Source organism: Lithobates pipiens, unplaced genomic scaffold (assembly GCF_037356315.1).
Source record: "Lithobates pipiens isolate NorthernLeopardFrog02 unplaced genomic scaffold, aLitPip1_a1.2 Scaffold_25, whole genome shotgun sequence".
NCBI classification, from domain to species: domain Eukaryota; kingdom Metazoa; phylum Chordata; class Amphibia; order Anura; family Ranidae; genus Lithobates; species Lithobates pipiens.
The window spans coordinates 82,490,009-82,507,201 of NW_027507787.1; the positions used below are offsets into that span (position 1 = coordinate 82,490,009).

At 46.6% G+C, this 17,193-nt stretch overlaps 1 protein-coding gene across 1 annotated transcript in view; it reads left to right on the top strand.

Moving 5' to 3' along the window:
- LOC143929764 (LIM domain-binding protein 3-like) overlaps positions 1-17,193 on the top strand; it is a 110,561-nt gene that overhangs the window by 26,926 nt on the left and 66,442 nt on the right. The window lies entirely within an intron of this gene.

The following is a 17,193-nucleotide window of genomic DNA, read 5'->3' on the forward strand; positions in this document are numbered from 1 at the left end:
GATGTGTAATTGTTGGCTCTTTAATAAATTCGAACAAGTAAGATATAACTAATATTCAAGAAAAATTATTAGGAATTACAAGTTTCTGCATCCATGTAGAAAGTCAGCCTGGTATGTTCTGACTTCACACTGGTATGAAGAGCAGGCGTTTGACAGGCATTAAAAACACCCCTCCAAAGCCTATGCACAAGATATAATAGATAGCACAATATGCTGTAAACACTAAGCGTCAGCGTCAGCGTCGCTTCAAAACTAAAGCCTCATGTCAAGTCAGGAGACGTTTGAAGTCTTCCTATTCAAGTCTATGGTAAAGCTCCGCAAACGCTCTGGCTTGCGTGTTCGGCACGGTTTTGGTGCAGTTGCGATGAGTTAAAATGTGTTTATTTCTGCAACTTTCCATTGTGGAGCAGTTTTAACTCTTATCAAACGCTACGAAACCATGCATAAGGCGTTTAGGGAGCATTTTCACGCTTGTAAAACACCTCATTCTAAAGCTCATTGATGCCTCTCTGATGCCCATACTAACATATATACTAATGTTAGAACATGCTCACCACACCTGCGGCCAGTTACTGTATTACATTTTTTTTTACAACTGCCTCAATGGGAAAGCAAAGGTTCACCTTCAAGTAGCTGAAAAAACCCTTTCATATGCCCAGAAAAGTTAAGAATAGCTTCAGATGATACACAGAGTTGAAACAACTCCTACATAAGTTTTACTTGTGTATCTGCAGTCTTCTCTTACTTACACCCCTTTAAAAGGGCAGAATCGTGTTAAATTCCTTCTTCGTCTGTCAGGAGTACAGAGGAGGGGGTGGAGAGCTGCAGTTACAGTGTGTGAGAGCTGATTGGAGGAAAGGCATACATCCCTCTCCACACACTGCACAGGCACAAAGGAAGGGGAGTTGTGTTCTGAATAGACAAGCTGTGTGCTGAGCTCCCTCCCCCATCACAATTTGATCTCATCTGTCAAAGAAGTGACAGAGGAACAAAGCACAAGCTTTTGAGAGAGATGAGTAAATACTACAGATACACTGTGTGTTTTGTTCACATTTCATGACTGAGGTTTACAACCACATTAACCAGTTGTCGACTGCCCTATAGAAGGTTTACTGCTACAGGGCAGCCGTGTTTCACAGGATCACGTATATATATATATATATATATATATATATATATATATATATATATATATATATATGTATACACACGTGATCCTGCACTTCCAGATATCCACTTCTAGTGGCTCACTCCCACTGTGATTCTACGATGTCTGCCAGCACCGGCTGACCATTCGGTATACAGGCAGAACAGAAGTCTGCCTAGGTAAACAAGCTAGATTGCTGTTTTGTCAGTAAGGAAGGCATGGATCCATGCCTTCCTCTAATAAAAGCACCAAGCACACTACATTAAAACACCAGCTAGGCACACAGTTAACCCTTTGATCATCCCTGATGTTAACCCCTTCCCAGCCAGTGTCATTAGTACAGTGACAGTGCATAGTTTTAGCACTGATCACTGTACTAGTGTCACTGGTCCCGAAAAAAGGGTCAAAGGTGTAAGTTACTGTGCAGTTTGTCTGCCGCAGTCCCGCTGCTGAATTCCATAAATATCCCATCGTTTGTAGATCTATAACTTTTGCGCCAAACCAATCAATATACGCTTATTGGGATTTTTTTAACCAAAAATACATAGCAGAATATTGGAATAACACATTTACCACTGACTAATGCAGAGTTGCAATGCAAGGAGATCAGCTAAAAGTAGTTAGATCTGTATGTGCGTTATAATTAATCAAAATTAGTCGATTAATTGATTTTAAAAAATCCATTAATCGAGCACAACATTTTTAATCAGTAACAGCCCTACTTTAAAGTATACCTAAGGACTAGCTTTGGATGGAGGGGAGAGGGATTACAACACCTGTCAGTTTTTATTGCTGTATGGGCTCATTTTAGCAAGATTCACCCTCTCTATTTATCATGTTTACCATTATCACTGAAAGTGAAAGGATATCACAAATCTTCCAGTGGGGACACTAGTTCTAGTGACCCCAGTGACAACCTGGAAATCCCTTACTTTAGAGGGATTTCCTCTCACTTTCTGTTTTGGCTATGGAACAGGAAATGAAGGGAAATCTTCCTAATGGGACAGAGATGACAAAAAACTGACATCTTTTTAACCCTCCCTTACTCTACTCTACTTTTAAAATGAAAAAAAAAAAATTTTGCCTTTAATTCTACTTTACATCTGAACTAAGGGTACAAAAGCCTTTAGGTTATAAATTCAGCAGACCCAATGTCTGCCGGGACCTGCCGATCTTTCGTTACTCTGACAGTATGCCAACCTTCCTATGCAAACAAGGCAGACTGTCATTCTGTCAGCACAAAAGACATGGATCCTGTGTTTCTGTGAAGCAGATACGCTGATCCATGTCTTTCAGTAGTAAAAGCACCTCCCCCACAGTTAGTAAGCACTTCCTAGGCACACATTTAACTCTTTGATTGCCCCTGAGGTTAACCTCTTCCCTGCCAGTGTCATTAGTACAGTTAGAGTTGCCACCTCTTCCCTTTAAACCCAAACACATTTAATTACACATGTTATGTGGCTGATTAAGGTGGTAATTAAACTCACTTTTTGCCTTATCTGCATTTAATTAGCCTCAGAACCTGTGTAATTCATATGTGTTCGGGTTTAAAGGGATGAGGTGGCAACCTTAAGTACAGTGACAGTGCATCATTTTAGCAGTGATCACTGTATAAGTGTCACTGATCCCCAAAAAGTGTTAGGTGTCCGATTTGTCTGCTGCAATATCGCAGTCCAGCAATAAGCCACCATTACTAGTATAAATAAAAAATAAATAAATAAAAATATCCCATAGTTTGTAGACGCTGTTACTTTTGTGTAAATCAATCAATATACGCTTGTCGTGATTTTTTTTTTACCATAAACATGAAGCAGAATGCATATTGACCTAAACTGATGAAGAAATTTGATTTTTTTTACATTTTTTTGGATATGTTTTAGAGCAGAAAGTAATAAAGTATTGTTTTTTGTTTGTTTTTTTAAATTGGCGATCGTACTTTGTTTCTAGCGCAAAAAATAAAAACCGCAAAGGTTATCAAATACCACCAAAAGAAAGCTCTATTTGTGAGAAAAAAAAGGATATAAATCAGGGCTCGACAAATCCCGGGCACCAGGTCCCTGTTGTGACTAGAAACTGTTCCCTGGCGCCTGGGTTTTTGTCACTGACAGGTGCCTCTGTTGCTCTGTGTCTGGTAGTCGGGATGGAGCAGGAAGAGAGCAGATCAGCAGCCTCTGACATCCTCCTCCCTTCTCCACACACTGTTGGCAGAGCAGCGCCGCAGTGTGTGAAACTGTGTGTGGAGAGAGGAGCTGTCAAAATTAAGGCTGAATGTCGGGGTGGGCGGGACCCGGGGTGGGCGGGACCCGGGGTGGGCGGGACCCAGCTTTCCAACACCAGCCAATAGGATGGGATCTGGGTGGGCCGATGCGTGTATGTGGCCCCTCCCCTTTCTTAAGCAGCCCAATCATTGGCTGGATAGCTGCCTGGTCCCACCCACCCCGGGTCCTGCCCACCTCTGACATCACGCTGAATGTGTCAGCTCCTCTCTCTCCATACAGTTTCACACAGTGCAGCACTGCAGGGAGCATTCAGTTTCACAATTACACTATCAGCTGTGAAATCTGCCAGTGCTACCTGCCAGTGCCATCCAGTGCCACCTGCCAATGCCAGTTAGTGCCACCTGCCAATGCCAGTGCCACCTGCCAATGCCAGTGCCACCTGCCAGTGCAATCCAGTGCCACCTGCCAATGCCAGTTAGTGCCACCTGATAATGCTATCTGCCAGTGCCAGTTAGGGCCACCTGCCAGTGCTACCTGCCAGTGCCAACCAGTGCAATCCAGTGCCACTTGCCAATCAGTGCCAGTTAGTGCCACCTGCCAGTGCCACCTGCCAGTGCCAACCAGTGCAATCCAGTGCCACTTGCCAATCAGTACCAACCTGTGCCACTTGCCAGTGCCATGTGCCAACCATTTCCACCTGCCATTGCAATCCAGTGCCACCTGCCAATGCCAGTTAGTGCCACCTGATAATGCCATCTGCCAGTGCCAGTTAGGGCCACCTGCCAGTGCTACCTGCCAGTGCCAACCAGTGCAATCCAGTGCCACTTGCCAATCAGTGCCAGTTAGTGCCACCTGCCAGTGCCAACCAGTGCCACCCGCCACTGCCAACCAGTGCAATCCAGTGCCACTTGCCAATCAGTACCAACCTGTGCCACTTGCCAGTGCCATGTGCCAACCATTGCCACCTGCCATTGCAATCCAGTGCCACCTGCCAATGCCAGTTAGTGCCACCTGCCAATGCCATCTGCCAGTGCCACCTGCCAGTTAGTGCCACCTTCCAGTGCCAAGCAGTGCTACCTGCCAGTGCCAATCAGTGCCATCCAGTGCCACCTGCCAATGCTAGTTAGTGCCACCTGCCAATGCCATCTGTGAGTGCCACATGCCATCCACTGCCACCTGCCAGTGCCAGCTATTGCTACCTGCCAATGCCATCTGCCAGTTAGTGCCACCTGCCAGTGCCATCCAGTGCCACCTGCCAGTGCCAGTTAGGGCCATCTGCCAGTGCCAACCAATGCCACCTGCCAGTGCCAGTTAGTGCCATCTGCCAGTGCCAACTGCCAGTGCCAACCAGTGCCACCTGCCAGTGCAATCCAGTGCCACTTGCCAATCTGTGCCACCCATTGCCACCTGCCAGTGCAATCCAGTGCCACCTGCCAGTTAGTGCCACCTGCCAATGCCATCTGCCAGTGCCACCTGCCAGTTAGTGCCACCTGCCAGTGCCAGTGCTACCTACCAGTGCCATCCAGTGCCACCTGCCAGTGCAATCCAGTGCCACCTGCCAGTGCTAATCAGTGCCACCTGCCAATGCTATCTGTCAATGCCATGTGCCATCCAGTGGCATTTATTGCCACCTGCCAATGCCAGTTAGTGCCACATGCCAATGCCATCTGTCAGTGCCACGTGCCATCCAGTACCACCTGCCAGTGCCATCCAGTGCCAGTTATTGCCACCTGCCAATGCCATCTGCCAGTGCAATCCAGTGCCACCTGCCAATGCCAGTTAGTGCCACCTGCCAATGCCACCTGCCAGTGCCACCTGCCAGTGCCAATCAGTGCCACCTGCCAGTGCTAATCAGTGCCACCTGCCAATGCTATCTGTCAATGCCATGTGCCATCCAGTGGCATTTATTGCCACCTGCCAATGCCAGTTAGTGCCACATGCCAATGCCATCTGTCAGTGCCACGTGCCATCCAGTACCACCTGCCAGTGCCATCCAGTGCCAGTTATTGCCACCTGCCAATGCCATCTGCCAGTGCCACCTGCCAGTTAGTGCCACCTGACATTGACATTGCCAATCAGTGCCATCCAGTGCCACCTGCCAGTGCAAATCCAGTGGCACCTGCCAATGCCAGTTAGTGTCACCTGCCAATGCCAGTTAGTACCACTTGCCAGTTAGTGCCACCTGCCAGTGGCAATCAGTGCCATCCAGTGCCACCAGCCAGTGCAATCCAGTGCCACCTGCCAGTGCCAGTTAGTGTCATCTGCCAATGCCATCTGCCAGTGCCACCTGCCAGTGCAATCCAGTGCCACTTGCCAATCTGTGCCACCCATTGCCACCTGCCAGTACCACCTGCCAGTGCAATCCAGTGCCACCTGCCAATGCCAGTTAGTGCCACCTGCCAATGCCACCTGCCAGTGCCACCTGCCAGTGCCAATCAGTGCCACCTGCCAGTGCTAATCAGTGCCACCTGCCAGTGCCAGTTAGTGCCACCTGCCAGTGCCATCTGTCAGTGCCACCCATTTCTACCTGCCAGTGCCATCCAGTGCCACCTGCCAATGCCAGTTAGTGCCACCTGCCAGTGCCAAGCAGTGCTACCCGTCAGTGCCAATCAGTGCCATCCAGTGCAACCTGCCAGTGCAATCCAATGCCACCTGCCAGTTAGTGCTGCCTGCCAATGTCAGTTAGTGTCGCTTGCCAATGCTGCCCATCAGTGCCACCTGCTAATGCTGCCCATCAGTGCCACCTGCCAGTTCCTATTAGTGGCGCCTCAGTGCTGCCTATTGGTGCTCATCAGTGCCACCTGTCACTGCCCATCAGTTTCAACCTAAATGCGGCCCCATCAGTGCCCATTAGTGCAGCCTATCAAAGCACATCAGTGAAGGAGAAAAAAAACTTATTTGCAAAATCTTATAACAAAACAAAAGTTGATTTTTTTTTTTTTTTTTTTTATTGTCTTTTTCTCTTGGCATCAGGCATGAGCAATTCTTATTGTCCGATGCCCCAGACATACAGTTCTGGGCGCTGGGCAGAGGATTTAAATAATTGGCTCCTAAACTTTTCAGCTGGCTCCTAGATTCTATGCAAATTTGTCAAGCCCTGATATAAATTATATTCGGGTGCAGCATGGCACGGCTGCACAATTGTCAGTTAAAGCAACGCAGTGCTGTATCGCATAAAAAAGGGCCTGGTCAGAAAGGGGGGGTAAATCACCTGTAGGTGAAGTGGTTAAGGAACTTAAGCTGAGTTGGCATTTCCTGCTGGTCATCGAAATATTATTTCAGCAATCGTGTGATCAGCTGAAGAGTTCTAAAAGTTGTTTTATGGGGATCATAGCAGTTACATGTGAAGAGTGGTAGTGCCAGTCTTTGATTGAGTATACATCTGACAGCTGCTGCAAGTAGCATTTGTTTACTGATTCTGCTTCCTGCCCGCTGGTTAAACTGCCATGTAAATGTAGCTTAATTGGATGAAGAATTATAAAGAGTAGGTCGCTATTTGCAGAAAAAACGAATAGCTGCTGTTAACAGAAACAGTCACTAGAGGGCATTCCAATCATTCTTTCACCCCTTTGCTGTGCTTGTATAAGGTCCCGGCTAGGTGTGTTTTGTCTTTGCAGGCATTTTCACATTCCATCATGGAACATAAAGTTAGTTATGAGAAACAAGGGGAAGGGTCTTTATCTAAAGCAATGAACCTACACAGTTCAGTGAATGCAAAATATCTTAGCTCACCTAAAGTTATGCTACACGCATGCCGTTTAAACAAGTCTACACTAATAAAAACAGCATTATCAACCAAGATGTAGTGTACAGCTGTATTAAACATCTAAATGTTCAATTTTTAAACATATCTATATGTGAAGATCTAAATAATATTTTGACTATCTGTAATAACGGGAACATATGCAAAAAGTACAACGTTTTATTCTGCCCAAAGAAAATGACAATACACAATGTAGGCAACAGTCTAAACACAACAGTCCATAAGCCCTCCCTGTCTAAGATCTTTAGTAAGACGCACAAGAGGATCTCAAGCATACTGAATCCGGCCATAGATGGTTCGAATCTCATCCAGATGAGCAGGGACTGGCCGAGGTTCAATCCATGCATGGGCAGGCTGCTTGTATCCAACTTGATCCATCGACTTAGGTACAACCAGCCTGTTGGATTTTTGAATTTGATTCGGCAACAGCCACCAGCAATAATCACTGTGTTCTCCTGGCCTGGACATCTCTCTGCACCCCCTGCCGTGGGAGACCACAATAGCGCAACAGGAGGGTTTACCTCATCAACGCTAATTGTGTTATTATTAGTTACTAATTGAGTGATTTTCTTTTCTGTAACCTAGGATTGCATCATCTATGGGCTGCCTGAGGGCTGTCGTAAGCCAATGCCTAGGGAAGCAGGGCTAGATAGAATATATCTCCCATTCTGCAGGGCCAGGCACACACAATTTCCATAGCACACTGTTCTCAGAAAACAGTCCTTGCAGCTTTGTTTTGTTTTTTTGTATTTTATTAGGGGAATTGAACTTGGATAGGGTTGAAGGTATTATGGGATGCCCACTTGATCAAACTCAGAACTCTTCAGGGACACAAACTATACACAGCCTTTAAATACACTTCTCCTTCTACCTCCAGCACAATCTTGCTTGTAGAACAACAACTCCTAGGACCAGCTGGTACTGTAAGGATGATCTGACAAGAGCGCAATCAGACCATAGCAAATGCCCTTGGCAGGCAGGGACCGTGGGCCCCTTTGGTAGTGTAGCAAAAAGAAGTCCCAGTGCTCAGCTGTCCTACTCCTGTGGCTACTGCTCCCTGTACCACCTCTTCAGACCCTGCCAAACCTCCTGGTTGCAGCTGTCTCTTTCACCAATCCTCCAGGCTAAGACTCCACAGTCCTCCCTGACTGACTCTGCAGCCATCCCAGACTGCTTCCATCCAGTCCTCTCAGGTATGCCTCTCAGTCCTCTGACTGTACACTCACCAGCTGTCCTGGCTGTCTTTCTCCCTGAAGAATCACCTGGCAGTGTTTTCCTGCTGTCCTCAACCTTGCTCTCATGCCTTCTGGTCAGGATCCCTCCATGTGTCATGAGAAGGGTCCCTTCCGCACCCAAGCCCAGGCCCGAGGTCACCACCTCCCAGACTAGGGGGCACCTACAAGGGCCACTGAAAGCCTAATGCCACGTACACACGATCTGAATTTTGCTCGGAAAAAGCTTGAATGGTTTTCCCGATGTAATTCCGGCGGGATTTCGCTCAAGCTATCTTGCATACACACGGTCACACCAAATTCCGACCGTCAAGAACACGGTGATGTACAACACATACGACGGGACTAGAAAAAGGAAGTTCAATACCCAGTAGCTAATAGCTTCCATCTTGTAGTTGAATCTGAGCATGTGTGAGTTTTTGCGCGTCAAAATTGCATACACGATCGGAATTTCGAATAGAAAGTTTTTCCGTCTGAAAAATTGAGAACATGCTCTCAAATTTTTGCTGGCGGGAATTCTGCCAGCTAAATTTCCGATGGAGCATACACACGGTCGCATTTTCCGATGAAAAGCTCCCATCGGTCTTTTTGCGATGAAAATGGCAGCCATGGATGTCGGGGGACCATTGGAACAGAGATTGTGCCTTCAGGGGCATAAAAACTATGGAAGGTCTGGAGGGGAAATAAGGAGCTTGGTTCTTGCTATATCTCAAATGGAAGAATGAAAAAGGAGGGCACAAAGACCTTGTGCATTACCAAATAACACTTTATTAAAACTCCACACAACAAAAACATACTCACAAAATAGTATTGTCAACAGTCACACTAGACGAAGATTTCATAGTTTCATAGTTAGTAAGGTTGAATAAAGACACCAGTCCATCCAGTTCAACCTGAGTGTCTACACTTGTCCCTATCCCTGTACATTACACACTCACATCGGTCCCTACCCTCAAGGAGCCCACAATCCAAGGTCCCCATTCATATACTAGGGCCAATTTTGGACAGAAGCCAATTAACCTACCTGCATGTCTTTGGATTGTGGGAGGAAACCGGAGTACCCGGCGGAAACCCACGCAGGCACAGGGAGAACATGCAAACTCCAGGCAGGTAGTGTCGTGGTTGGGATGCGAACCAGCAACCCTTCTTACTGCTAGGTGAGAGTGCTAACCACTACACCACTGTGCCGCCCTAAAGATTGAGCTTACACCTTTTGGGAGACACACTCCCTTTCTTAGAGCAAAACCAAACCAGGGCAACCATGATGCACTTCCGATGTCCGGCCTGATTACATACTTCCGGCGCCTATTATACGTTCCAGGCAATGGAGAGTGCATTCCAGTGGCCCCCGGTCTGCCAAATACGGTTTAGATACTGAGCAGATTGCTCAGTAAATGGTGCCATTTATCAATGCTATTACTATCACTGCCCACGCCTATAAAAACAAGAATAGGGGGGCATCCCTGCATGGACAATGGAGATAGTCCCCAAAATGACATATGCATGTAAACTTCCATATATTTCTGAATACATCAAACTTTATACCTTATTATTACTTATTCTATCTTATGGTAGTAGTGATTGTTTGATCTGTACTTGCCTCTATCTATTACACTGGCTCCACCCACCTTGTTTGAGAATGGGGGCTTGAACCTTCCCCCACTGCCAGAACTTCTTCTGGTGTGACTGTTGACAACATTATTTTATGAGTATATTTGTAAGTATGTTTTTGGTGTTTGGATTTGGTAATGCACAAGGCCTTTGAGCCCTCCTGTATGCTTTTTGAAGATACATCTGGGGATTACCTGGATTGCATTTTATTCTTGTGATGTCTATGTTTCTGGAGCGCTGGGGTTTATGACCATACTATAATTTGAAAATACTTAAATAAAACTAATGTTAAATTTCCAACAGGCACCACCCAAAGTTAAGGTGCAGAGCAGTGAAAGATATTCCCAATATCAATAAAGGAAACTGTAAAATTGCTTTGTCAATTTTCTTGTTAGATGCAGGCCTCCTATACCCAACACCTAAGTTTTGTTATTGTTCATTTACACATTTAAATTAATTCATTTTCTCTAGGTATACATTAATGGTTGATGATGAATTGTGTAGGCCTAAAGACTAACTAAACCCAATAACAAAATTATAGTATACTGGAGCTTATTATTCCTTAGAAGTGGTGGATGTATATACGCACACACACACACTTTTTAATCTAAATAACTGTTATTTTCTTTTTGTGCTTTATAATGTCATGCTCCAAAGAAAATGCCAGGGTTAGCTGATACAAGATTAAGTATTATATACAGGGCTTTTTTTTAACCAGCATTGCGTGATTTGTGTTTTTTGCACATGACTGCTTATTCCATGCTCAACCACAATTGCTAAGCACGCATCCACCACAACATTACACAACACTCACTAAATGAGGGCTTTATCAAATAATTCATCTATGCCATGTGTTACTGTGTCACTATAAGGAGCTTGTGCTTTACATGCTTTTGTGTCAGTGAAGTTATATAATTAGAACTCAAGTATAATTCAGCATGTTAAAGAAGAAGTAAACCCCTTCAAACCACTTTGACCTACAGGTAAGCCTAGATTAAGGCTTACCTGTAGGTCCAAGCAATATCTCCTAAACCTATATGGTTTAGGAGATATTTGCCCGAAAATGGGCACCGCTGTCTATGGCGCATGCGCCGTAGACAGCGGCGCGCAGGCGCACTAAATGCGGCAAGTCCAAGAATGGATTTGCCTAATTTGTCGACTCCTGTGCGCATGCGCGGGAGTGACGTCATTGCGGCTTCGCCGAATGGCAGCGGCGGAGCTGCGAGACGTGACTCCCGTGCGCATGCGCGGGAGTGACGTCATCGCGGCTTCGCCGCTGTCATTGGTCGGAGCTGCGAGACGCCACCAGCAAGATGGATGCGGCGGACTACAGGGATCAGCGGCGACTTCGCTGGCTCCTGTGTCAGGTAAGTGACACATAATGAGCTACTATGCGATGCATAGTAGTCCATTATGCTTTACCTTTGCAGGGAAAAAAAGAGGAAGTAAACCCATCAGGGTTTACTTCCTCTTTAAATGAACTGTCATTACTATAGTGTTGCTCCTAAGATACAGAGGGCCCAGATACAAAATTTTAAAGTCTTCCTAACATATGGCTTACTCCTTTCCAGCAATGGTAGAACATTGTAAGGCCTTGCTTACACTTGTGGTTAGGGAAAAGTAAAAATGTGCAGTTAAAGTGGTTGTAAAGCCTTAAGGTTTCCCATCTTGCATTAAGGTGAAAACCCTTCTGTGCTGCAGCTCCGCACCCCCAGACCCCCCGTTTTCTTACCTGACCCTGATCCGATCCAGCAATGTGCAGGACCATTGGCTCCCGCTACTGTCAATGTAAAGCTGTGACACGGAAGTGGGGGATCAGGCCCAGCCCCAGTGTCTGTGTCAATGGACGCAGGAGCAGAACTCGAGCACAAGCCCACACAGGTGTCCCCATGGAAAGCGGTTTTCCATGGGAAAATTGCTTTCCATGGAGGCACCCGATGAAAAGGAGTGGCTTGGAGCACCGACAGGGCACCCCAGATGAAGAGGATCTGGGCTGCTCTGTGTAAAACAATTGCACAGAGCAGGTAAGTATAGGCATGTTTGTTATTTAACCGCTTCCCACCCGGCCAATGTACATATACGGCCCGGGTGGGAGCCACCTCCTTCTGACTGGACGTTCAGGAACGTTCATCAGAAGGAGGGGGATCAGGCGAGCGCGTGCCCACGCAGCAGCGTGATCCCGATGCGCTCGTGTCACCCAGACACCACGCATCTCAGATCGGCAGGAGGGCTCTGTGATTGGCCCTCCTGATCACATGACGGCCCTGTCTAATCACAGCCGTCATGTGATGTAAACAAACAGCCGGTTGCTAGGCAATCGGCTCGCCTCTCCTCACACGGAAGTCGTCGTTGAGGAGAGGAGAGCAGATCGCTGGTGATCAGTGAGTATGAGCTGTTTTTACAGCTTTTTACTCACTGATCACTAGTCTAGTATAAAACACACATGTCCCCACACATGTCCCCAAAACACATGTCCCCACACATGTCCCCAAAACACACATGTCCCCAAATAATAAAAAAGACATGTCCCCAAATAATAAAAACACATGTCCCCCACATATGTCCCACTAAAATCACATGTCCCAATGATTATCTGCACACATATGTACATGATCATTTGCGTACATATGTCCGTGATCACACAAACCAATTATTATACACTTAACGGAATTTTTTTTACCAAAAACATGTAGCAGAATACATTTTGGCTTAAATTTACGACAAAATTAGATTTTATTGCATTTCTTTTAAAATAGAAAGAAGAAAATATTGTGTTTTTTTCCAAATTTCCGCATTTTTTGCGCTTGTATCGCAAAAAATAAAAAACGGAGTGGTGAATAAATACCACCAAAATAAAGCTCTGTTTGTGTGAACAAAATGATAAAAATTTCATTTGGGTACAGTGTAGCATGACTGCACAAGTCATTGAAAGTGCGAGAGCGATGAAAGCTGAAAATTGGGCTGGGAAGGAAGGGGGCGAAAGTGCCCTGTATTGTAGTGGTTCATTTTTTTTTCTAAAAAGTGAGGGTTTACAATCCCTTCAAGCAGGGGTGTACCAATATGGGGGCGGGGGGTGCGGTCCGCCCCGGGTGCCACACTTTGGGGGGGTGTCAGTGGCCAAGTGACTTTGATATGGGGGTGCATTCCGCGCCCAAGTCGGGGTGACACCGTCAGATCATCTCAAGGGCATCCCTGCTGTCTCTGGTTGCTCATTTTCACTTTAGTTTTTTTTAGAACACCCCCGTGCCATGGCCACAATGGACTGTTCCAGACTGTTCAGTGAGTGACTGTATTCCCTCCTGCTAGCTCCGCCTCCACCCACCACTGCTGCTGCCTGTGTGTGTCTGTCTCATCTCTCTCCGCTGGGGTGGCTGCTTCCACACAGTGAATAGGAGTCCTCCCTAGCCGACTGAGAGCCCGAGGTGGTGAGCAGGGGGGATTGATGTAAGAAGAGGCTGCAGCCTGCAGAATTGTGTCTACCCCTGTGCTGGTCTAAGGTGGGGGGGGGGGGGTCAGTGACTGTGATTGCTATATCCACCACTCCCTCTCCCTGCCATGTGTATTGTGTAGCTGTCTGACCTGATTGGGGGGGGGGAGGCTGATGTAAGAAGGGGCTGGAGGAGTGTGTCTACCCCTGCCATGTGCTGGTCTGGGGGGGGGGGGGGTCAGGGTGATTGCTGTGTCCCCCTCCCCCTGCCATGTGTATAGTGTAGCTGATGGGGGGGTTGATGTAAGAAGAGGCTGTAGTATTGTGTCTACCCTGTGCTGGTCGGGGGGGGGGGGGAATCAGGGTGACTGCTGTGTCCATCACCCCCTCCCATGTGTATAGTGTAGCTGACCTGATGGGGGAGGGGGATTTCAGAATGCAGATATGTGCTATATACAGGGTGCAGAATGCAGATATGTCCTATATACAGGGGGCAGAATGCAGATATTTCCTATATACAGGGTGCAGAATGCAGATATGTCCTATATACAGGGTGCAGAATGCAGATATGTCCTATATACAGGGTGCAGAATGCAGATATGTCCTATATACAGGGTGCAGAATGCAGATATGTCCTATATACAGGGTGTAGAATGCAGATATGGACTATATACAGGGTGCAGATATGTCCTATATACAGGGTGCAGATATGTCCTATATACAGGGCGCAGAATACAGATATGTCCTATATACAGGGCGCAGAATGCAGATATGTCCTATATACAGGGTGCAGATATGTCCTATATACAGGGTGCAGAATGCAGATATGTCCTATATACAGGGCGCAGAATGCAGATATGTCCTATATACAGGGTGCAGATATGTCCTATATACAGGGTGCAGAATGCAGATATGTCCTATATACAGGGTGCAGAATGCATATATGTCCTATATACAGGGTGCAGAATGCAGATATGTCCTATATACAGGGCGCAGAATGCAGATATGTCCTATATACAGGGTGCAGAATGCAGATATGTCCTATATACAGGGCGCAGAATGCAGATATGTCCTATATACAGGGTGCAGATATGTCCTATATACAGGGTGCAGAATGCAGATATGTCTTATATATAGGGTGCAGAATGCATATATGTCCTATATACAGGGTGCAGAATGCATATATGTCCTATATACAGGGCGCAGAATGCAGATATGTCCTATATACAGGGTGCAGATATGTCCTATATACAGGGCGCAGAATGCAGATATGTCCTATATACAGGGTGCAGAATGCATATATGTCCTATATACAGGGTGCAGAATGCAGATATGTCCTATATACAGGGCGCAGAATGCAGATATGTCCTATATACAGGGTGCAGATATGTCCTATATACAGGGTGCAGAATGCAGATATGTCCTATACACAGGGCGCAGAATGCAGATATGTCCTATATACAGGGTGCAGATATGTCCTATATACAGGGTGCAGAATGCAGATATGTCCTATATACAGGGTGCAGAATGCATATATGTCCTATATACAGGGTGCAGAATGCAGATATGTCCTATATACAGGGCGCAGAATGCAGATATGTCCTATATACAGGGTGCAGATATGTCCTATATACAGGGTGCAGAATGCAGATATGTCCTATATACAGGGTGCAGAATGCAGATATGTCCTATATACAGGGTGCAGAATGCAGATATGTCCTATATACAGGGTGCAGATATGTCCTATATACAGGGTGCAGAATGCAGATATGTGCTATATACAGGGTGCAGAATGCAGATATGTCCTATATACAGGGTTCAGAATGCATATATGTCCTATATACAGGGTGCAGAATGCAGATATGTCCTATATACAGGGTGCAGAATGCAGATATGTCCTATATACAGGGTGCAGAATGCAGATATGTCCTATATACAGGGTGCAGAATGCAGATATGTCCTATATACAGGGTGCAGAATGCAGATATGTCCTATATACAGGGTGCAGAATGCAGATATGACCTATATACAGGGTGCAGATATGTCCTATATACAGGGTGCAGAATCCAGATATGTCCTATATACAGGGTGCAGAATGCATATATGTCCTATATACAGGGTGCAGAATGCAGATATGTCCTATATACAGGGTGCAGAATGCAGATATGTCCTATATACAGGGTGCAGAATCCAGGCGTGTGCTGTATACAATAAATATTCTTGAGAAAATGGAAAATAAATTGTGGGTGTTTTTTCATTTTAAATGGGGGGGGGGGTGCCAGATGTAGGATCCGCCCCGGGTGCCAAATGCTCTAGGTACGCCCCTGCCTTCAAGCTGAAGGGCAGCAGAGGGGGTGTACAATGTTTTGCGTCATGGCACAGTAAAAATTATCCCTGCTGTCACACTCAGTGAGCAATACCGTCCGCCGAAATGTGAACCATTGAACTAAATAGGGGTACCCACACTCGCTCTTTATTGAAAACTGCATGTGTAAACGAGCCCCACAGCCAATGTACTGGAATGTGTTATTTAGTCTTAGGCCTCATGCACACGAGACGCAGATGAAACATCTGTTAAAAAAAAGCTGAAACGCGCGTTTAGAAACGCGCGTTTTGCCGCGTTTGCATGTCGCGTTTAGACGCGTTTAGACGCGTTTAGACGCGTTTGCGTTTAGACGCGTTTATAAAGATAACATCATGTAGACCCTCCCCAAGCTCTCAAAGCATTTTTTTTTAACTATTTCTGCTATTTTGATCAGAGTGAGCAGCAGCAGCATAGAGAGCAGTTGTACACTTGCATTTGCCGTGTCACTTGCCACGGCACCTGCCACAAGTTGTGGATTGTCCACTTGCCACGTCACTTGCCACAAGTTGGGGATTGTCCACTTGCCACATCACCTGCCACGTCACCTGCCACAAATTGTGGATTGTCCACTTGCCACGTCACTTGCCACATCACCTGCCACGTCACTTGCCACGAGATGTGGATTGTCCACTTTCCACATCATCTGCCATGCCACCTGCCACAAGCTGTGGATTGTCCACTTGCCACGTCACCAGCCACATCACCTGCCACAAGTTGTGGATTGTCTACTTGCCGCGTCACTTGCCACATCACCTGCCACGTCACTTGCCACGTCACCTGCCACAAGTTGTGGATTGTTCACTTGCCACGTCACCTGCCACGTCACCTGCCACAAGTTGTGGATTGTCCACTTGCCACGTCACTTGCCACAAGCTGTGGATTGTCCACTTGCCACATCACTTGCCACGTCACCTGCCACATCACTTGCCACGTCACCTGCCACAAGTTTTGGATTGTCCACTTGCCACGTCACTTGTCACGTCAGCTGCCACGTCACTTGCCACGAGATGTGGATTGTCCACTTTCCACGTCATCTGCCATGCCACCTGCCACAAGCTGTGGATTGTCCACTTGACACGTCACCAGCCACATCACCTGCCACAAGTTGTGGATTGTCCACTTGCCACGTGACTTGCCACATCACCTGCCACGTCACTTGCCACATCACCTGCCACAAGTTGTGGATTGTCTACTTGCCGCGTCACTTGCCACTTCACCTGCCACGTCCCCTGCCACGTCACCTGCCACAAATTGTGGATTGTCCACTTGCCACGTCACTTGCCACATCACCTGCCACGTCACTTGCCACGTCACCTGCCACAAGTTGTGGATTGTTCACTTGCCACGTCACCTGCCACGTCACCTGCCACAAGTTGTGGATTGTCCACTTGCCACGTCACTTGCCACAAGCTGTGGATTGTCCACTTGC